The following is a 6,832-nucleotide window of genomic DNA, read 5'->3' as shown; positions in this document are numbered from 1 at the left end:
TTCACCTCTTTGACTATTGGAATTGCCGGTTGAATGTGTCTGTGTTTCATGGAAATGACAACGACTCGCCTGATTGATGTGGCAGGTCTATGCGGGGGGTCTTCGATTACTATGTATCTGTCATCGGAAGTCGGAAGTAGTTACCAATACGCCATCTCAGCACCTAACCTGTAGAGATTTTCACGTTGACATTTCTCAAAACACAAGGGCTATGAATTTAGACAACTTCATTTCGCACCAATGCAACACTTGGTACACGGTTTTTGTATTAGTAGTTTTGTATACTCAGTCGGTATCTTTCATGTTTATAGTCTACTATACGTTTAATTAATTTCATAAAATGAAACCACAACAATATGATTGACAAATAACTGTCGATGCGGACAAAAATACCAACCGTAATTAAACTCCAAGAGGCTCCTCCCAATCTATATCATTAACTATGGCTGTGATTTGTATCATTAACTACTGTGATTTGTATCATTAACTGTGGCTGTGATTTGTATCATTAACTGTGGTTGTGATTTGTATCATTAACTACTGTGATTTGTATCATTAACTACTGTGATTTGTATCATTAACTGTGGCTGTGATTTGTATCATTAACTGTGACTGTGATTTGTATCATTAACTGTGACTGTGATTTGTATCATAAACCACACTCAATTAATGACAGCCAAGCCCAATACGCATCACTAAATAAGAGCTCATCGGAACAGGTGGACCTGACGGTACCATATTATTTGTACCCAAGGGGAAGCAATATTTAAGACCTAATAATAAGGCCAATAACATACAAAGTATCTATATTTCTAGTAAATGTGATTTTTGTGATTTTTTTTTATACCATGTCAGTAAAACTAAGGGATCAGTTGGATAGGGGAGGGCCGACGTTCACTGATACCCTGTCAGAGCTAGTTTATCAGGTAGCTAAGTATTACCTCATTCATACCAAACAAAGTACTTACTGTTTTTAATTATCTTTTGTGCGTAAATGTTTGGAAGCCAAAGATCACGTGAAATTGGCAGCAAAACCACAAGAATAATTCGAATTAAACAAGAGGCCAAATGGGCCTGTATCGCTCACCTGGTATAAATCTCACACTTGTAACCTTAAAAGTGATCTAAAATAAAGCTACAGGCAAAATATCAGTATTTATGATTAAAATTCATTCAAAAGAGCCTGTTAATTTCTTTTAAAACATTTCACCCCTGTGATTGAAAGTCGAACAAAGTCATTATGTTGAACACATTTTATAGCCTTCCATCTCAGGATGCAACATGCAAAGTATCAACATCCTGGGACCCATGGTTATTCAGAAGAGGTCGTTTAAAGATTTTCAACAAATTTGACCCCTGTGACCTTCGTTGTAAGTCAAAGTCATTCACTTTAACAAACATAGTAGTCCTTGATCCCAGCATGCTACTGACAAAATATCAACATCCTGAGCTTTTTGGTTATTCAGAACAAGTTGTTTAAATATCTTGAACATTTTTGCTCCTTGTGACCTTGAATATGATTCAAGGTCATACATTTAAACAAACTTGGTAGCCCTTGATCCAAGTATGCTACTGAAAAAATATCATCACCCTGTGCATTTTATTTATTCGGAAGAAGTTGTTTAATGTTTTTAACATATTTGACCCCTGTGACCTTGAATATAGGGAAAGGTCATTCATTTGAACAACTTAATAGCCCTCTACCCTAGCATGCTACTGGCCAAATATCATCACCTTGGGCATGATGGTTATTGAGCAGAAGTTGTTTACAGTTTTTAACATGTTTGACCCCTGTCACCTTGAATATGGGTGAAGGTCATTCATTTGAACAAACTTTTTAGCCCTTCATCTCGGCATGCTACTGGCCAAATATCATCACCTTAGGCATTTTGGTTATTCAGTAGAAGTTGTTTAAAGTTTTTAACATATATGACCCCTGTGACCTTGAATATGGGTGAAGGTCATTCATTTGAACAAACTTGGTAGCCCTTCTTGTCAGCATGCTACTGACTATATATCATCACCCTGTACATTTTATTTATTCATAAGAAGTTGTTCAATGTTTTTAACATATTTGACTCCTGTGACCTTGAATATAGGGAAAGGTCATTCATTTGAACAAACTTAATAGCCCTTTACCCCAGCACGCTTCTGGCCAAATATCATCACCTTGTGCATGATGGTTATTGAGCAGAAGCTGTTTACAGTTTTTAACATATATGACCCCTGTGACCTTGAATATGGGTGAAGGTCATTCATTTGAACAAACTTGGTAGCCCTTCATCTCAGCACGCTACTGACTATATATCATCACCCTGTGCATTTTATTTATTCAGAAGAAGTTGTTAAATGTTTTTAACATATTTGACCCTTGTGTCCTTGAATATAGGTGAAGGTCATTAATTTGAACAAACTTTGTAGCCTTTCATCTCAGCATGCTACTGGCCAAATATCATCAGCATGGGCATTTTGGTTATTCAGAAGAAGTTGTTTAAAGTTTTTAACATATTTGACCCCTGTGACCTTGAATATGAGTGAAGGTCATTCATTTGAACAAACTTTGTGGCCCTTCATCTCAGCATGCTAATGGCCAAATATCATCAGCCTGGACATTTTGGTTATTCAGAAGAAGTTGTTTAATGTTTTTAACATATTTGACCCCTGTGACCTTGAATATGAGTGAAGGTCATTCATTTGAATAAACTTTGTAGCCCTTCATCTCAGCATGCTACTGGCTAAATATCATCAGCCTGGGCATTTTGGTTATTCAGAAGATGTTGTTTAAAGGTTTTTAAGACAATTGACCCCAGTGACTTTGAATATAATTGAAGGTCATTCATTTGAACAAACTTGGTAGCCCTTCACTCAAGCATGCTACTGGCCAAATATCGTCTCCCTGGGCAGTTTGGTTATCGAGGAGAAGATGTTTAAAGTTTTTAACATATTTGACCCATGTGATCTTGAAAATGGGTGAAGGTTGTTAATCTTAACAAACTTTGTAACCCTTCCTCCCAGTTTGCTTCTGGCCAAATATCATCACCCTAGGCCTTTTGGTTAATAAGAAGAAGTCGTTTAAAGTAAAATATTGACGCCGGACGACGGCAGGAGGTAAATGTGTACACGTCAGATGATCGGTGTGTACACGTCAGGAGGTAAATGTGTACACGTCAGATGGTTAGTGTGTAACGTCAGGAGGTAAATGTGTACATATTAGATGGTCGGTGTGTATACGTCAGGAGGTAAATGTGTACACGTCAGATAGTTGGTGTGTACACGTCAGGAGGTAAATGTTTACACGTCAGATGGTCGGTGGGTACACGTCAGGAGGTTAATGTGTACACGTCAGATGGTTAGTGTGTACTCGTCAGGAGGTAAATGTGTGTACGTCAGATGGTCGGTGGGTACACGTCAGGAGGTAAATAGTCCGATAACAATAAAAAAAAATCGGACATAGAAGCTACGGTTCCCGCAGCTAGGGTGGTACATGTCAGATGGTGGGTGTGTACATGTACACGCCAGGAGGTTGCAGGGTACATCATGAGATCGGTGTGTTTGTTGGGGAATGAGTATGTTCGTACGTAATCTGTGTCCTGGTCGATGCGTTTAGACGGGATGATAATTTTGTACAACTTAGAAAAGTGTTGTTTAAAATTACAATGTAGCAGATATGTGTGTACAAGGTTGGATTAGTTTTGTAAATGGTGAGAGACAGATACGTGTTCAAGTTGAGATGTGTTCAGATATTTAGAGTGTATGTAAAATTGAACGGAATTCGTATTAAGTGACCCTTTGGTTATCAGTCCTTAAATGCTGATTTAAGACGCAGAAGGTTGGGGCACAATGTAAACAAGCCTGATATAATGTTAGAGGTACGTGCGTTCTTTTTTTGCAGATAACTATATACTCCCCGAAATACACCGCTGGCGGTTCAATATGACTCTGATCGCAGATAATGCCCCTGTACTTCCGGCCTAGCCTCCTACTCTTCCGTCCAATGTGTGAAAATGACATCCTAATAAGATCCAATTACAACAAGAGCACGTATGTCCGTAAGCTATTGCCGTATTATTTTTGTATTCTAACACAGACGGTAGCCCTGTATCATTGTTACAACACCACCTCGCCTTTCTTACTCCAATCAACCTTTGATTCCTGATCGTGTAATTCTCACATCATTATTAAGGTCTGTCACGTCCCACGAGATTGGACGTCCAACTGTTGGTCACATGTGTTTCGGTTCAAATTTATCTCTAATAGAACATGTTCACGTCTCCTCACAGTTTAGATAAACGAGTCTGATGTGTTCAATCAATATTAATTTTGGTCGGGGCTTTTAAAGCTATTGTTATTTTCCTGGGAAGAAACCATGCAAAAGTTCTATTGAACAGAATCACGAGCCGTGAACCACTGGACTCTCTATCTGATAATATTGCCATTACATCATCTACTTTGTTACTTTACTTGGATCGTCATTTGGTGAAAATCGCATATAACTTTGGAAACACATGTGGTGCGAGTTCTACATGACTTAGCTAGGAGGCATATGGAGATATATATATATATACAATTATAAACAAGGTTCACGTTGTACATTGTTTATGTGGGGAAATAAGACAACTCCACCATGTTGGAAAATATCGGCACTTTTGTTCAACATTTACAATCGATTGATACATTCTAATAAAAATTATTATTTTATATCAATAGTCAGTCCCAGATTTTGTTTGAACCGTTATGTAATGTTAACTACACAACAGAACCCAAATAGCGAAGTACACAAATAAGTGAGCGAGCTAGATTTGCAGTACGACTGCACATGGTTCAGGTCTAGATGGATTCGGGACCACATACAACCAGTGCAGGCTAAAGATGATACAAAGTTTAATTTCAATATGAACTCCGGAAGTTAAGTGCCCCTCACCCAACCTAATTAAATATAGGAACAACATCTCCTTTGAATTCCGTAGCCATAATTGTCGCGAATTCTTCAATTATATACGTGCATTAAAAGATCGACAAGAATATAGGATAAACGGGACATTTTAGTTTATTACTCTAAGGACATACTTGCATTTTATAACTATTAGTTCTCATACTAGACCAAATCATGGTAATCTGGTGGTGTTTTGGCCATCTGATGTGTGCTGTTAACAGCTGAGTGTCACATGATCTTTGCTTGTCATGTGATATGGTTTTTGTTGAAGAATAGTGAGCAGCATAATAGTACCTCTGTTTAGAGGGGGAAAAGATCCTTTGGTGATCTAACAAAAGACAAACCATAGATGGCTTTCCTGATGACAAAGTAGATCGACAGTCATATTTAACAAGACAAAGTATGAACTATAAATTAAGAACTTTGCAAATGACAGCACGACGTATGAAATACTAAAATCAGATACCACGGCCAAAATAAGTTAGTCCACATATAATGTATCGATGTTAATTTATGTTTAACTATACATGAACATTAAGATATACATGTACCTATTTAATGTGTTTTTATTGGAAATAGTAGATCTTCTGTTAAGAGAACAAATGCAGGAGCACCTCAGGGTTCGGTTCTTGGCCCATTGCTGTTTATACTATATATTAATGACATAACAGATAATATAGAAAGGATATAAAAACTTTTTGCTGATGACACCTCTCTTTTGTATTCGAATAAATCACCACAAGTAATTGAACAAAAAAAAAATAATGATCTCGTAAATATACAATTGTGGGCAGATAAGTGGCTTGTTAAATTCAATCATGCAAAAACAGAGGCTTTACTTATTTCTAATATTGAACTTGATCACCTCATTGAAATTAACTTTAATAATGTAAGTATTGAATTTGTTGAAAATCATATCTGGGAGTATTCATCAATGCTAACTGTAAATGGACCTATCACATTGATAATATATGTAAAAAATTAGTTAAACAATTAAGTGTCCTCCGTAAATTGAAATATACCCTGAACCGACGTACACCGAATAAAATATATAGAATATTGTAGTGAACTTTGGGATGGTTGTTCTATTACTGATTCAGACAAATTAGAAAAGCTTGAAGCTGGACGTATTGTCACTAGTTTACCATCGTTTACTAGTAGACAATCTATATATAATGAAACTGGATGGGATTCTCTAGCCCATCCTAGATCCCGTCGAAAACTTCAATTATTTTTTTAAATCCACAATAATATAGCTCCTAACTTTCTCAGCACTCTACTCCCTTCCCTTGTAAATATAACGAACAAAGAATTAAGCTTATTCGTGAACTGAATGAATACATGCCTCTTAATTTAAATCTACTTTTATTTGGAGATACATCTCTTTCGGAAAACATGAAAACATAACGATATTCATGCATACTCAGCAATACATTCGTGACTCTAACAGATTCTAGTAACCCCCCCCCGCCCCCCCCCCCCCCCCCCCTATCCTCTCTCTCCCTCGCTCTCAATTGAACCATACTATCGACTCTATCTAAGTATAATTGTCTCGGAAATGATGAAAATGATTGATAGTAACAAATTAATAAAATTTTATGTAAATAAACCATGTGCTTGGTCTTTCTCTGTGCAGACGGACTAGTAGAAACGGAAATACCAGAAAGCACGGAACGAACAGGAGGAAGGTTTTATAGGGATGTGATGAACAAATTTGAACATGCAGAAAGTTGTGATAAGCGAATTGAGTAACACTTGTCCGTTTGCATGGATAAAAACAACTACATGGTCCGATATGTTTTTTTGTACTATCTGTTGCTTTGGAGGCAGATACAATGTGTCCTACATTAATAATGATGAGGATGTATGTATTATAATTACAGACTATTAGCCCCCCCC

This window comes from Mizuhopecten yessoensis, unplaced genomic scaffold (genome assembly GCF_002113885.1).
Source record: "Mizuhopecten yessoensis strain PY_sf001 unplaced genomic scaffold, ASM211388v2 scaffold10447, whole genome shotgun sequence".
In the NCBI taxonomy this organism is placed as follows: Eukaryota; Metazoa; Mollusca; class Bivalvia; order Pectinida; family Pectinidae; genus Mizuhopecten; species Mizuhopecten yessoensis.
Note: the sequence above shows the minus strand (reverse complement) of the source record.